This window comes from Diplotaxodon limnothrissa, linkage group LG14, assembly GCF_057381915.1.
Source record: "Diplotaxodon limnothrissa isolate DT_005_m linkage group LG14, D_limnothrissa_male_GT1.1, whole genome shotgun sequence".
In the NCBI taxonomy this organism is placed as follows: Eukaryota; Metazoa; Chordata; class Actinopteri; order Cichliformes; family Cichlidae; genus Diplotaxodon; species Diplotaxodon limnothrissa.
Window position 1 is genome coordinate 39,354,482 of NC_140609.1, and position 17,056 is coordinate 39,371,537.

Consider the following 17,056-nt stretch of genomic DNA (forward strand, 5'->3'; position numbering starts at 1 on the left):
CTGAGACACTTTAAAGACACAATTACCAACAGATGGCTCCTGCCTGAGTTATTTTCTCCAAACCACATAAAAAAAACGGAGCAAAGAAGAAAAAACAGGTTCTCTGCTTCACACATTTACTTTCATTGTTGTTTATGCAATCAGCAGCACAGAAGGAAGTCACCTTTTACCAATCAGTGGTCTGATTAAACCTTAAATCCGGAAACAATCAAGATTTTCTAAGGGGAATATCATGTTTTAGAGGCAACATGATGATACTGAGTTTGGCTCTGTTTTCTATCACAGGGTTTGACTTAAATGAAAACAAAGGCACACGTTTGATGACACAGCTACCATGTTTTATACAGTAAGCATAGTGTGGCTACTGTGGCTGCCTCAATCAAGTTTTAAAAATCATCAGCTGTTCTTCTCAGGCTTCAGGCTTTGTCACTGTCTTAATGTGATCACGGCCATGGCAGTGAAACAGATGCTCCTTCTTTAAACAGATTCTGTATCGATGTCATGTTTTTTGTACACTGCATGAAAACACCACCAGATGGCAGTATGCACCGCTAAACAATATGCTGAGCTCAGTGAGCTGTGAAAGACAATGACTGGAGAGAGAAGACAACATAAAACTCAGAGACGCACACGGTCAAAGATTTTGACAGGTTACTACACATGTAACCCAACAAGATTTAGATTTAAAAACTGCTCAGGACACAAATACTATCACCAAAACATACAAAGCAACAGTTTGTGGGTTTTAGCTATGAGGCCATGTGTGATTGGATCTTATCATTCATGCTGTTCAGTTGTATTTTGGGAATCTATAGTTTTCAGTCACGTGACCGACTACTCGGGCAAGCAAAATATTGTTAGATCGTGCCAGCCAATAGTGGACAGTTGGTAGTACTGCAGGACAAAAGTTTCTTTGATTGCTCCAAATCTTTTTTTTTTTTGTATTTCAAGGCTACTTGGATCATCCAGTTGTCCCCAACCTTTGTTGCGCCACGGACACGGTCTATATTCGACAATATTTTCACAGATCGGCCTTTAAGGTGTCCTGGATAAATACAACAAAACAAAACCAGTACTGGTACCAAAAAAAAGAAGAGTTATTCATAACACACGAGAAAAGACCCAGGGACACCGAGTTAACGAAAAAAAGATTTAAAAAAAAATAACGATAAAAACCATAAATTTCACACCCGAGCCTCAACTCTTGCGGCCCGGTACCAAATGACTCACAGACCGGTAACGGCCCGACTGTTTAAGAGTATTACCTCTTATGGTAAAGCACAGAGGCCCAAATAAAGCCAAGCGGGATAATTCTTCAATTCTGTGTAATTTTATTTATAAAATGCCAAATCCAAACAGGCACTTGTAAGGTAAATCTGTCTCACCTTTTCTCACCTCTCCATTGTAGGAATATATATGAATTTGAATGTACTTGACCTGGTTCTATGTATTTGCTCCCCTTATTGATGCTGATTGATTTTACGTGTGGATGAAGTGGACCTTCACAGCTTTTCAGCATTGACACACTGACCAAACAAACCTTTGAACACAGTATACTGTAGCAAAGAGGAACAGTTAGAAATCAAAAGACCAAAAACAAACTGTCAGAAAGAAGCTGGCACTGACAATAAATGATACAATTCCAGTGGATTGGGCAGATTTGCAGATGCTTCTCAGCTGGAAGCATTTTTTGATTCCCAGCCCCAGTGTGTAGCCTGTTCACTAAGTACAGCTCTTTTTCTTTCAGAAAGTTTGTGCATTTCATTTGGCCCACTTATGTTTCCACAAAGATCCACTGAGACTGAAGTGGAAAAGACTAAATAAGTGACTGCAGGAAAAGGTCTAGGTTTCTAAGAACATTTTCTGGTTGGGAACTGTCAGCGCTTCTGTAGAAATAATGCTGGGAGCCATCTTCCTGCTGCCCCGACTCGAATCACCCCACTTTGGCAGCTACTCTTCTTTGTCCACTGTCCTCCTTTTCCCCACCCTGAGGACTTTGTAGTTATTAAAGGAAGAATACCGTCTAAAACTCAAAGCCAAAACAAGGATTGTTTTTTCTAATAATTTTCAGCATTTGCATAATTGTTAGGTGTTTTTGACTTATCAGAAATATTCTAGAAGTAGAAAACAGGATGTCACATGCTGTTACTTCCTACAGAAACAAAAAAAATCAGCTTTTGGTCTCAGTTGTCAGCTTCATCTCCTTGTAGGGTCTTTAACTTACAATATAAAGCACTTTAAGGCGACTTTTGACATGATTTGGATCTTTTTAAATAATAATATAATTGATCTTTGTTACACAACAAGTCAAGGTGATATGCAGGGATGAACTTACCTAAAACAACAACAACATCAAAAAGAAAACTGTACACCACAGGAGAAAAAGAAAATGCAGTGGCATCAGTTACCTGATTGTAAGAAATGAAAGGAAATATTTCATGTTTGGAACATCATCATGGAAATGCGCAATGCCAAAATGTATATGACTCAACTTGATTTATAACGTCTTCAGATTTAAAAAAAATGGTGATGTACCATGTGGCTAAAACAAGACCCAGCCTTAGGCCTCATCCGAGATGCACTGTCACTGTACGGATATTTAAAGGTTCAACTGAGAGAAGATGAAGTTTCAGTAAATGTAAAAAGACAAATATAGTAAATTTAGATTCGATTTAGTGCAATGTCACAGTCCTAAAGATGCGCCGCTGAGAACGCCACAAGAGCAGCACAGAAAGCCTGCCTTCAACTGTGGATGTTTCCTGGGGATGGGGCATTATATCTTATCCACTGGCATTCATCACTGATGCTCTCTGCTCTTTATTTCATGAATCTGAATCTGAATCTGAACCAAACAATACATGCCTGTGGAAAGCACTGCTTGGTTCTGGTAAGTGTTCTGAAGGCGGGCATTTTCCAATATTTTTTTTTTTTTTTTTTTTTTTCTAAATGACATCAGAAACAGCAGTATGCGACATTACGTGATGGCAGAGCTTCAGTTCATCCTTTGTCTTTTTTTTTTTTTTTTTTTTTTTTTTTTTAATAAATAGGACAGGGGGAATGAATGAGAGAAAGAGGGGGAGAGAAAGAAAGAAAACCAAAGGGGAGAAGAGACGGTGAGAAGGGGGGGGAAGAGAGAGAAAAAAAAAAAGAACTCCTGGGTCACCTGTATGGAGAAAAAAAAAAAAAAACAAACAAAAAAAACAAACAGAGGAGACAGCAAACAACAAAGAGCAACATAATAATAGAGAAAACAAAGCACCATCACAATAAACTAGCTAGTCATAGATATCAATATTTACTAAATAATAAACGATATTGTGCAGCACGCAAGATAGACAGCGCACAGTGTGCTTTGAGGCAGCAGCCAAGAAAGCTTTAGTCCGCGTCTGTGAATACCCATGTGTGCATACCTGTGTGGATCAGCATGCTTGCATTCCAAAGGTTTCTCCATGTAATGATCTGCTAGGGAGTGTGGGGGGGCCACAGCCCCGTCCTCCAGGGTGTGAAGCGGGTATGGAGGAGATCAAAACTCCAGACATCCAGAGGCCCCCAGAACACAAGAGACCATGGAAGACCAACAGAGGGGCAGCCGCGCCACTGTTCCAGTAAGAGCTGAGGAGAGTCCCAGATGAGGGCTCGCCCAGCAATATTTGTGACAGGAGCTGTCTTTTATGAACAACTGGTCTATTCTGCCCTGAAGTCTTAAGTGCACGAGATGTTGTGCAGTGTTTGGCTCAGCCAGCCGTTTTCCCAGCGACAATGAAAAGAAATTGCTTTCTGCTGGTGTTCACTCTCGTTTCCCTGTCAGGCCAGCGGAGCTCTGATCACAAAGCTCACTTCTAGTTGCTGTGAGTTTATACTAATTTACTGTTGAACGTGCTATGAATGACAGAATACTTCACAACAAAATAACTTAAATTGATCAGAGAGATACAAACATGTCTATTGATTGTCATATCTCTGACCATCTTTAACAGTATTGATCCAACCTAATCTTAAAATAGTGCAGATACCTTAATTCAGGATAAAGTCGTCATTTTCTCACTTTCAACAGTCTAACTTACTTTTCAACATATGGCATTCCTAAAAACCAATTCCCAATTTTCTTTAATGTAAATTCAGATCTGTGAAACCTGGTGACTTATCCCACTCTAAACAGCTTCTCTCTTATGAGCCTTTTTTTCACCTTTTTTTCCTGAAATGGCTCCAAATATATTTGAGGTCAAACTTACAACAAACTGACTCCAAGCTGTCTGAATACCTGTCATCGTGTTCCTGGAGGAGACAACCTCCTTTTGAAGCTGATAGCATCTGAATGGCCAAAGAGAAAGAAGCTTTTACTTCACCTCACACACCTCGCTTTATCCTGACAACCTTAACGCGCTCTGCCATCTCGAAAATAAACAAACTCCCCGCTCTACCTGATGGCTCCATCTGTTTCTCCAACCTGGCAACTTCACACTACATTAATAAAACCCCTCCTCTGCCACCATGCATCAAAAACAGTCCTTGCAGCACTATCATCAACACCCAAAGTGTATAGCATCATACTGCTTCAAACAGGCAGTCAATCTGGCAACAAAAGTCTCTCTCGGTGTACAGACTCAAGCCAAATAACGATTCAGTCCCTCTAATACCGCTGCTCAAAATATTGTTCAGGGTCATAAGCTACAGAAATCAGACCTGGCAAATCTACTACCGCTTCACAAGCAAAATAAAAAAACCTCTGAGGTTTTCATTAAAGCAGAAACACAGACATCAACCTCTTTGCTTCCTTTGTGTGGTATCAGCCAAATGGCTTGTGGTGGTCGGGCACAACTGTCACACAAAAGAAGCATGAAAACAGTATTTAAAGCCATTTGACATTACAAAGGGTCATCACTACATCCTAATCAGCCAGCAACATTTTTAGTGAACACAACACAAATAGGCCTGATTTAACTTTGGCTCATCTCCAGCATTTGTCTTTCTCTTACTGATTGAAGAGAAACATTCAATTTGATTAAAATTGATTGAATCAGATCTCATCATTCCACAGCTAAGATGCATTATAAAATAACCATGCACTACAAAGTTGTGGAAAGGTCAATCAAAATGAATGTTGCTGAACATGAAATCACTGCAGAGTTGCAGCTGTGTTTCACGTGTATCATCCAGCCCCGTCGTGGTTGCCTGGTGCCGCTGCTCTGACACGCTGATGACCTGCTTCGTGTCAGAGTGACAAAACATGTCCTCAGCTTGAACTTTCTCCCTGTCACTGAATCATCAAATGCCCTCCTGCGTGTCGGATACCCCCTCCAATTCTCCACGTCTCACTTTGAGCTTAAAAATCCTTCCATCAATCTAACCTGGCAACTTCTCATTGCATCAGTGAAACTGATGAATGCAGTACCCGAGGCTGTCCCCCCTTTAGTCCGAAATTTTTCTGTTCATTTCCTTCTCTCTTTATATGTATTTGGACTCTACTAGAGTAACTTTTCCTTATCTTTTTTTACCTCGACCCTTATCTGACATATCAACCCCTCTGTCTGAAACAAGCATCATCTCTCCTCTCCCTCCCTTTAAGCTAGATTTCACCAGGCTGGTGTCACAAACAGAAGATTCAAGCAGCAGGTGATTGGACCAATCAAAGAGTAGAAAACCCATCGATAACCACATGTTTAAAGAACTCTGATGCCTGAGCTTTTGGCTTACAGATACATTACATGCACTGACCTCATTATTTGAGTCTTTGAATTTGTTTAGTACAACCCAACTCCAAAAAAGTTGAATGCAATGAAACATTTTATTAAACTGGATAAATAATTTTGAATTTGATGGTTTTCCACTTTTCCAATGAGCTTTGGTCCAGAGAAGATGGCAGCGTTTCTGGATCATGTTTTCCTTTGCATCACAGACCTTTGACCTGCATTTATGTTCACAGTGATCCCTGGAAGAGACCATGCACTGATGTCCATCACAGAATTAAAGCGCTGTCTGAGGGTTTGGCGATCAGTTTTTGATTTTGGCCTTAAAGACTTTTCCACGTTCTTGGAAACTTTTGATAATTCTATGTTTTTGCAGATTGGTGATACTCTGTAAAGATTTCCTCTGTAACATGCTCTTAGACACAGTCTTATTATTGACATGTTCCTAATTCATCTAATTAATTGCAAAATGTTCTTTCAGCTGTTTTTTCAAGCACCTCTCACTTTTGTTGCCTTAAATTTGAGGCATGTTTCTGACATCAATTTTCATTTGTTTAAACATTTCACATGGTTTCTATGTTTTATTCATGAGCTCTGCAAATAATGGCAGAGCACGAATAAAAACAGAGCACTGTTTTTCTTATTAAATTTGATAAATATTTTCTATAAAGAAGCTGTTTGAATCACGATTGTATGAACGCTGATGTTGGAGCATACTGAGGATAGGAAACAAGCAGACTAGGTTCACTTGGAGACATTAATGTGAAATTGAGACTGATAACAGATGAGTGGATATGTAGATCCACTAATTCAAAGACTGGATATATCATTAGTGGTGAACGGGCTAACATTGGCTTCCTTAGATGCTCTGGCCTCATTTGGCTTTGTATAAAATTATCAAGCTAAAGCAAACTGGCAGCACAGTCCTTACTACTTTCTGTGAATGTAATGACTCAGTTTCAAGTACTTGAAGTGTCAAATGCACCACACATTAGTAGAGCTGAATTAATGATCAACTCCACAATCATACATGCCGAAGAGAAATCTCCTTCTAATACCTGACAGGGCTCTACTTGTCTTCTTTATTCTTTTGAGCTGTTACACCTCATCGAAGAAAATCATCAATAATGTTACAAATCCATGTCAACAGTGCCCTGGTTTTCCTGCCTGACGTGGCCCTTGTTAGCCAATAACAGACAGAGCAGGTTGTGCAAAGCCTGAAAGACCTTACGTTTTTTAAAAATGCACTGAAGGCATCGCTCTCCTGGGTATGTTGTACAATACGCAAAAAACTGGAGGCCATCATAATAAACTTCTATGAGCACAAGTGAGGTCATGTGACCAGGACTGCGTGGAACGTGACTGTCTGTGAGGGGCAAACTGATGATTATACTTATGCAGGTTTCTGGCCTTGCAGCTCGTATCTGCAGACATCACCATTTCATTTTTAATATATAATATTTAATATCTAGATAGAAGAAAACAAAATTAAAAAATGAGTAAAACACTGTGAAGTCATTTGCAGGTTAAGAGACTCACTGGAGAAGCAGTTGATGACATCGCCGAGTTATTTATGTGTCACACAGTAATTGGAAAAATAAAGCATTTTTAGAAATGTAGAAATGCTATTATTTAAACACAACATTGGAGAAAGTGTGCACACCTCCCTTTATCTGTGTGCATGGTAACTCACAGACATGTACGCACCTTTAACCCAAAGAGATTAAAATCCAGTGGAGAGCAGGTAGAGACCCTGTGTGTTTTTATTTAGACTATTATCTGGCTACAGATCACACAACTCGAGCCATTCTTCAATACCAAGATTCCCAAAGTGTGCAAACTGGGCCCAAGGCCAAAAGTAACATTTTAACAGCTGTGCACACATAGCTGTTATAGACTGATGATAATGCATAATGAGACCAGGGGAGTCATTTTCTTCAGGTCATCTGTCTTGTCATCAAATGAAACTGACATTGCGATGAAGACACCCCAGTCTAGGCCTCTGCAAAGCCCCCTCACTTACCTTTGCTACTATGAAACTCAAACATTTTCAGTGCTTTCTTTGCAAACTCTCAGTCCTGTCAAGGCACAGTGTGCTTTAAACAAGTCGATATCTCCAAAATTACCCTGTCCACCTCACTCCCTTAACAAAATGAGACCAACATGGACACTGTCCCTGTTCTCCATTAACCTTTGTACCTGTTAACCATCCTGGCAACAGCTGCCTCCACATGTTTCCCCACTTTCACCAGCTTAAAACACACACCGACCTGGCAACTTCTGCCCCACATCAAAGTGAGCCACTTCACTTCTGAAGAGTCTGACATGGCAGTGGGATTCTTTCCACTGCGCTCCCTCCAAATCCACTCACCTCCTCCTCTTAAAAATCACTCCAACATGGCAACTGTGTGCCGCTTGTAAACCTCTCTGCAACCTGGCAACTGCAGCAGGTGCAGCGCTCTGTGGCGAGATAAGCCGAGAAGGACAAACTCTCCTCATCCTCCCTACCTCCTCCCTGCTCATCCTCCTCTCCTCTGTATCACTGCAGCTTTGTTCAGCCTGCATATCAGCCTCTTTAGCTACACTGTGAATACTCACGTGTACACAGTGACTCTTGCAAACATGTTCACAATGTGGAGAAACTGTGTTTTACACCATGTGTGTGTAACTGAAGGTCAACAAATCATTTTGATGGAGGCAGAAAAGAAGGGGCGTGGTCATCTGAACCATGTGTTAAATGATGTGATATTATGAGACTGTCCCTGGGGTACATTTGAGCATTGTTGTCCACAGCCACAAGCATAATCTAATCATAAAGTATACCTTAAATATACCAATCTGATGGGAAGACGTATTCTTAAAATAACATTTGACATGAAGTCTTAGTCTACCTACAGCAGGCTTCTCCTGTCTTATTATGTATTTAATCAACATTTCACATCTTGTACTGCTCGTCTGTTTTGCATTTCGGTTATTGCAGTTTTGAGGGTTTACTTATTGATAATTAAGCCTTCTTATCAATGCAGGAAACGTAAATGACTGATTCATGGGACAGAACACTCTCTGAGCTGACAGTGCAGCAGTTCAGCTAAGCAGTAGGTCACGACAAGTATGTTGTGATTATATCAGAGCTGAGGGGCAACATTCCCCATAGCTGTGATATAATCATAACATACAGCGACCTGTGTGAGCTATTGAATTTCTGAAACAGTTTCAAGCTATAGCCATATGGAAGTTATGGTTCTTAGGCATTTTTTTTTATTATTAAAATGTTCATAAAGGATTCAAAAAGTTATGTTCTTATAAAGAAAGAGCCACTTATGGCCATTGGAGGCAACGACTCATCTTCATAACGATTTAGGGAATTCTCCCTTTTCCAGCTCAGACTTGGAAGTGCCATTTCTCAATCTAGCTGCAAAGTGTCCAAAAAAGCAAAGATGCGAAGAGTCCTGAACTAGGCACCTGAATTCTGTCCATATAAGTTATAAACAGACATACAACAAACTGACTATAAACTCTGGTTCCCACTATCAGGGTATCAGCAGTGGATCGTCAAACTGACTAACACCACCTCGTTTACTGCATCTTCAGCACTTTGAATTCATGGGCAGCTAACTTGCCTTTGAACATGGAACACAGAGTAACATAAAAAGAAACTGCTCAGGCTGCTTTGTAAGCAATTGAAACATTGCTTTTATCCACCAGGAATCATTATTCTCAAGTATTTAGTTCTTAAACTGTCATTTTTCAATTTTCATAGAAATTAAAAGACAACATTCCCATAAACCAATCATTTCCAAATATTTGGTGAGCAGCCTCTACCTCATTTGAACTGAATCATGGTGTTGCCAGTTTACTCCACACAGGGAAGTGCTGTGCTCTCCCCTTATTAACCTCGCCACTATCACTCAGGGCCTTTGATGTGTCATGTCTCATAATTTGCAGCATTTGCCGATTACACGAGCACGGCCGGACTTGACTCTGGCAGGATGCTTTTGAAGGACTCAGCGAATGAGTTCAGTCACAACTTTTTGTGTAGTCGTACATGGCAATGACAAATTTCCACAACACACATTGATTTTCATCACATTACACTTTTTCCTAAGCGCTGCCATAAAACTGATGAGGCTGATGGGAAGGTCTTCCTCTTTATCATAATTTTCATTGTTTCTGCCAGTTTATTACAAGCCCCGCCCTCCCACACCCACACTGAACACAAACATATTTTGTAACTGTTTTTTAGCCATTAGCTACAAATAATAAGCCCATTTTTACCTTCAGCTGTTCACTTGATATATGTCCCCTTATGTTCACTAATTGCAGCAGGTTAAAGTATGCATCACTTTATGGGAACAAGGTTAATGGTAATTCAGTACTCCCTTGCTGGTATTGCCTTCTGATTTGGAAAATGGATCAGTCTGCCTTGTTCCTAAAATAGCACGGCCTTAAAGATGCAGGGGCATTGTGTGATCTAAATGTGTAACGCAAGGAACTATAGGAACACTGTGTGCTAGAAATTCTCACTCTGCTGTGACTCCAATGATTTAAGACCCATCCGAACTGAATTTAGGACAGTAAATGTTTATTTAAGACAAAAAGACATTTTCATTTCCTGTATGAACAAAACTGATCGTTATCTTAATAATTTTACACTAACTAAAAAATCAATGCTTTTAATTGGGCTTTTAATGGGAAAATAAACATTTGTAAGTGATGCGCTGCACTGCTTTGACATTACACATTTCTCTGCCGTCGTTACATCAGAGCAGATATGAAAATCAATACACGTTTAAAGGACACAGAGGATGAAAAAAATAAATCGATCGAATGACTGGAACCATAATCTGTGAGCTAACGTTTGTGCGTTTGTATGTGTGTGAGTGTCCAGCGACACAGATGACCTCAAGCACTTATCGTCACCGTGAGTTGAGTTGATTACAGCCCGTAATAACCATACGGGCGCAGTGGGTGGTAATGGAATAACATCGCTGGCACCGGTAACCCGCGAGAGTGTCGGTTTGTCTGTGTTTGTGTGCGTCAGGATGCGCTTTTGTGTGTGCGTGCGTGTGAAAAGAGGGCTTCTGACCCCGTCATCACACAGTGGTGTGTTCATCTTTCAGCCTCTCTCTGGCCTTCTGTCTCCCTGTCGCCAATCAATTCTCATTGCCGTGGCGACCATGGAATCCAATTAGAGCTGCCTCGTCACTAAAGGCGCCACGTGTGCTCGCACACCTGTCTGTGTGTGTGTGGGTGTTTACTTGTGTTGAAGCTTTCGTGAAAATGTATCAGGAAGCAAAACTGGAACATTTCGAAACGCGGCTACGGCTTGAGAGAAAGAAAGGGGGGAACTAAAGACAAGAAATGGGAGGATGGAGGGAGAAGAAAGATAAAAAAGAGAGAGTGGGACATTAAAGAAAAAGTTGCTTTCATCATTCAGAATGAGCACGTTGTCCTCAATAATATCCTGTGTATATTTTGCCGTCTTACACTGTTGTCTCATCAGTGCAGTGTACTTTAACTCAAGTCTATAGCCAGTCTTTCTTTGCATTCATTTGCTGTTTATGCATTTTTGCAGTACTAAATGAATATAAACTCCCAGGATGATACAATGATACACTCTACTCTTCTATAATTTTACTATACGACTTCCTTCTGCAGCATTAGTAAGATATCTTAGGAGAAAGATTTTTATTATAGTCAGGGTGGCGTGCCATTTACTTAATGAAGAAGAAAAGAAATAAAGCAAAAATGAATAAACGTTTGTACAATAAGGCATCACAGAACCATTGCACAAAGTATATCAAAGTATATTTGGGGACTTGAGAGAAAACAGGTGTTGCACTGAATGAGCTATGAGAAAGAAAAAAATTGTGAAAAAAGGTTCCAGACAGTTGATGCACATTCACTTTTACTGCTGTTTGTCAGTCACTGCTTAAACTTTCTGCAGTGCAATTACAAACTCGTGCAAATCCAGCACTTGAACTGAAAAGTGAAAAACACTTAACTTACCTCCACACGCTACCATCCTGCCCACCAAACCACACACACAGCCACTAAGCTGCAGCAGCCCCCTTTTGAAGTTTGACTCGATTTAGTCACAGAGCCAAAAATCCCATTATCAAAGAGAAGGAGAGGCGAGAGGGTGGGGGGGTGGGAGAAAATAAAATGCAATCCTCCGGTCCTGAGCTCCCTGCTCCTCTGATTAGGACGACGGTCCGAAGAACCAAGCACGCTGTTGCTTTCAACACCACCACTTCCTCCATATTCTTTTCATTTTACACAACAATTTATATTTACCAGCAACTTTCACACAAAGAGGAGTCACACTGCAGGTGCTTCCTACTCACTGACACTGTGACTGAACATGCAGGGACCAGCAGGAATCAGTGCACTTTACTCTTACAGACGATCAACATTAAAACTGTTTTTGATGTCCGTCACTCGCTCATCTTGAACAATTATTAAAATTCTGTTTTATCTGATAGACTTAAAAAGGGCCTTAATAGCACAGAATGGACTGATCGTTCCACTGAGGACGGGGGTCCATTTAGACTCGAGTCATGCCGGAGTACGGCTGAACGATATCGGCCAAAATGATCATATCTTTGTCCTTTTAGGTGGAAAAGCTATACTTTGTATAAGTTTTACTTTTTACAAAGTGGGCTAAATGTGCTGTAGTGGAGTGAAAACAACACAATTCACAAAGATGCATCAATGTCACTTTTAATATAAAAGACTAATTAAAACAAATACAATAATGCAAGCACCTTGACCTAAATAAAAACACCGGTTTCCACTTTTCACTGTTTTAATCCTTTGGGAAGTTTCATTTCTTTGATGTGGGGATACATGAGATGTCAATTCAGAGGCAGGTGGTGGTCAGAACACCCGGGCAGACTGCAGCAGCGGTCCCCAACCCCTGGGCCACGGACCAGTACCGGTCCATGAGTCGTTTGGTACCGGGCTGCAAGAGTTGAGGCTTGGTGTGAAATTTATGGTTTTCAGGGTTTTTAACGGTTTTTATCGTTATTTTTTATCCTCTTTATCATTAACTCGGTTTCCCTGGGTCTTTTCCCGTGTGTTATGAATAAATCTTTTATTTTTGCTACCGGTACTGGTTTTTTTGTTTGTTTTTTTGTATTTAACCGCAACACCATGAAAATATTGTCAGACATAAACCGGTCTGTGGTGCAAGAAAGGTTGGGGACGGCTGGACTGGAGGACTGACCAACACCAGTCATTTATTTCAGTGTGGGGATCAGGAGCAATATTTTGTACTACCTAAAAAAAGTTGCAGAATGTTTTTCCCTACTTTAGCTTCCTTTCCAGAGGAGAACTCCGGCTCTCATACTGCAGAACACATGAGTCGCTTGTCCGTCATTGCTTGAAGTGTTTATTTGTTTTACAGTGTGACCATGGGGTCAACTGTTCCCCTATATTGTAAGGTCAAACTACTGTTTGAAGTCCTGTGGCTCTTGATGTTTTCTTGATGGTTGCCACATCGCATTCAGTAAGTAGTGAGTAAAAGAAGTGCTTTAAGCACTGACCAAAACGGGTTAGATGTTTATCAAAAATAACTGTATTGTCTTTTCGTAGGACGTCTTTAAAAGTTTATTTGTGCATTTTAAAAAGTCAACATGCCGCCGCGTTTTATTTTGGAGACAACCTCAGGACAGATTGTCAAAATCTGTCACCTCCATGTCGAGGGAGCTTCCCTAACTCGCCTTCCAGTGTGGCCGAGATTACCTTTATGTTCTAAAGCCATGTAGATACTGTGATTCTCAGTGCCGTGAATACCAGAGACCACAGAAAGTAAATGATATTTTATGACTTCAAGCGACTGCAGAAGAAAGTAGCTGCTAAGGATTCATCCGATAAACTTTTAGCTGAGCGACTGAAGACACTACTAATGAGTGAATACCACTGATTAACATATGACCTGCTAACAAACACATTAGAGGGTCACTTAGGCAACTGGAGCCTGGAAAGCTCACAAGTGACCAGCTGGCAGCTTCAAAGTGATGCACGACGAGCGAATTGCCTCCAGTGTGTACACGATGGAGGACAGAGGACAGCCAGAAAACAACCAAAACAATGAGAGTGAGGAAAAGAAGAGGCCAAATTAAACAGAGGAGAAAAAAGTTATCACTCAATTACAGAAGGAATAGTTGAAAGATAAAGTGAAGACAGTACTTGAGAGTTTTCAGCTGAGTAGAGTCTGAAGGATGTGAAGGATTCTTCACTTAAACATAATGTGACGATGAACCATTTGATTTAGCAAAGAAGAAAAAGAAGACGAAGAATAATGATCAGGATGTGGCTCCGCAAAGCCTCAGCAGCCTCTCGTGTCCTCCTCCTGCTTTGCTTTCATCAGGGTAAGACTCATATCACCATCCTCACAATGCTTCTCATTCCTTTTCTGATTTTGCTTTCTCGCTCATCACACAGGACAGTCCTTTCCATCTTCTCTCATCCAGGTTGTTTCTCTTGTTTTCATCACTCTTCCAAACATCTCTTCCAAAACTTGCTGGACACGTCAGCTCCATCTCCTTCACTCGTCTTCAGAATCAATACTTTAATAATCACTAAGGAAGTGATGTGGTTACAGTTGCTCCAAGACAATAACAGTAACAGACTGAACTCATTAATATATTACAACGTTTACAAAAGGCTCTAATATATACACAAATAGCTCAATTATTATACATATCCAGACTATTACAGATGTCAAATATATGTATGACATCATCTCATTATGTCCTCACTTATTGTTTTTGTCTCTGATTCTTTATTAATCATATTCTTGTATCTTGCGTTTCATATTTTTACTTCCTACCTTTTTGATTGGTTTCTACATTTCTATGTAATGGCTCTACGCGTGCTTTGGAGATGGGTAACATAACGATTTTTGCTTTGTTTTTCTTATAGAAATCACATACCAGGTGAGCCACTTCCTTCCTGTTTCCCTTTTTCATTGACAGATTCCAGTGCAGGAAGCTTTGGGATGCCAGACACAACCATAATGTAGCCTTTCATTAAGTTACTGTTGACATTTCGGGTTATTAGTGTCAGTGCGATCAGTCTGCATTAGACCATTCAAGCCCCATAGGCACTACGACTTACTGGATTCATATCAATTTTGTTTAGAAAATGGACTCAGTAAGTGTATTTTAGTTGGACATCCCCACTCAATCCCCCTCCCTCCACCCTCCCAATGATAGAACAAAAAAAAAAACAGCTTTTCTTCACCACAAATTGTCTTTCAGTTCAATTCAATTAAATTTTATTTACACAGCTCCAAATCCCAACAACAGTCGCCTCAAGGCGCTTTATATTGTACAGTAGATCGTACAATAATACTTACAGAGAAAAACCCAACAATCATATGACCCCCTATGAGCAAGCACTTAGGTGACAGTGGGAAGGAAAAACTCCCTTTTAACAGGAAGAAACCTCCTGCAGAACCAGGCTCAGGGAGGGGCGGGGCCATCTGCTGCGACCGGTTGGGGTGACCGGTTCAGGATAAACAAAAGAAAAGCAGTGGAGTGACATACAGGGACAAACAGAAATAAGCTAAGGTTACTCAGGCCCTGGTCAGGGAGGACATACAGTCCGCTTGGGTCCGACGTTTGGGTTGTTTTCACGGGAAGCAACATAAAAAATGGGGCATAGCCACCATGAATGGTTTTAGTCAAAACACTTTACAGCGTTAGGGACAGTGATGTAGAGATGTCCAGCATGACTTTTTCCACTATTGACATCTGCTGTGTATTCAAAGTGTACCTTTGATTTTTTTGGCACTCTATATCCAGATGGATGTATAAAACAACCTCTGCCTATAGTATATACATCATAAATGGACCTTTTTAAACTCCGCATCTACGTTATGGTTCATGGCTGTGAAAGTAACCATGACAGTTGTTCAGGTTAGATTTGCTGTGTAATTCAACTGAATCCATTTACTAGCGGAGTTCATTACTTTTAAAACTTTTCTGTCCTTAGGTAAAAGAATATGGATTTATCAAACACACTTTTATTCATCTTGAAGCACCTGCATAGAAAATAAATGTCCTGTTGCCAGTGATCATTATAGAGCTCAAAGAATAAATATATATGAACGGAAAAAAATGAAGTGTGGTGTAACACAAGTCTGAGTGCAGACAGGGGAGTTTGTTCCACTAGTCAGAGATCAAAGTCGTCTTTCTCCCACCGGTTCGCTGGGAAATTGTGTTTTTCTCTCCGGAGTAAAAGAGAATTTCTGATCAGCAATTATGCTTGACATCTCAATTTAAATAAGCGAACATGGCCAATGAGTCCATGAGTAGACTCTGCGTAGTCTTCTCTCCTCCAGCCTCGTTTGAATAAAACCTCTCAGTCGATTTATCAAAATGTCTTACCTCGCGTAACATTCGAAAAGCAGTAATTTACATTCCCAAGAGTCTGTCTGTCTGCTGCTTAGTGAAATTAGACCCCGAAATATTAGCTAACAGTGTAACCATAGCAAGTGTGGGATGGAGATGGAATACCACTAATTTTACTGCCACCAGTCTGTCTGGCTGCTGCGCAGTAATGTTGGGTAGACTGGGTTATATGCACAACGTAAAACATGGGCCTCTTCTTTGCTTCACCTGTTTTATTTATAAAGTCAATGTTCATGAGGTTATCAGGTTAAGGTTTGTAGCAGTATGCGGCATGTCTGTGAAACTAGAGACTGCAGTTTAGCTGTGTGCAACCAATTAACTTCTAATTTTCCACCTGGAAAAACATGCAAGCCTACCCACCAAACACTAGTAGATCAATATAAGATGAGAAAAAAGGTGGAAGGTGTCTACTAGTCTTATTCAAAGCACTTTGCAACTTGTTCCCTAATGTGTGCCTTATTTTTGTTTCTATTCTTCTCTTTGCTATTCATTCCTGCTGTCAACTATTTATATTTTACTGTGGCACAGTTGATGTGAAGCACCCACAATTTAATTGCACATGTACAATGATAATAAAGGGCTATTCTATTCTATTCTATTCTATTCTATTATATTGTAATGTGAGGAGGCAGTCGAGTACATGGCTTCATTGTTTAAAAATAATTGAACACTTTAATGGCTTGAGTTTAACAAGTGGCACAGTGAAAAAAGATGCTAAGACAGACATGCAATCAGCTAAAAGTGACATTTAATCAGTGAAAAATCTCTAACGGCTAACACAGCGGCTATTTGTATGTTTTTAGACAATTTAAGGGTTGTTGGGATTACTTGCTGATTTGACTCAACTATGATCAGCGGTGGTTTTTTCAAGATGTTTTTCAAGATATATTATTTTGGTAATGTGGTTTGTACAGGAAGACCCTGTGACACCCTCTAACTGGTTTTTAA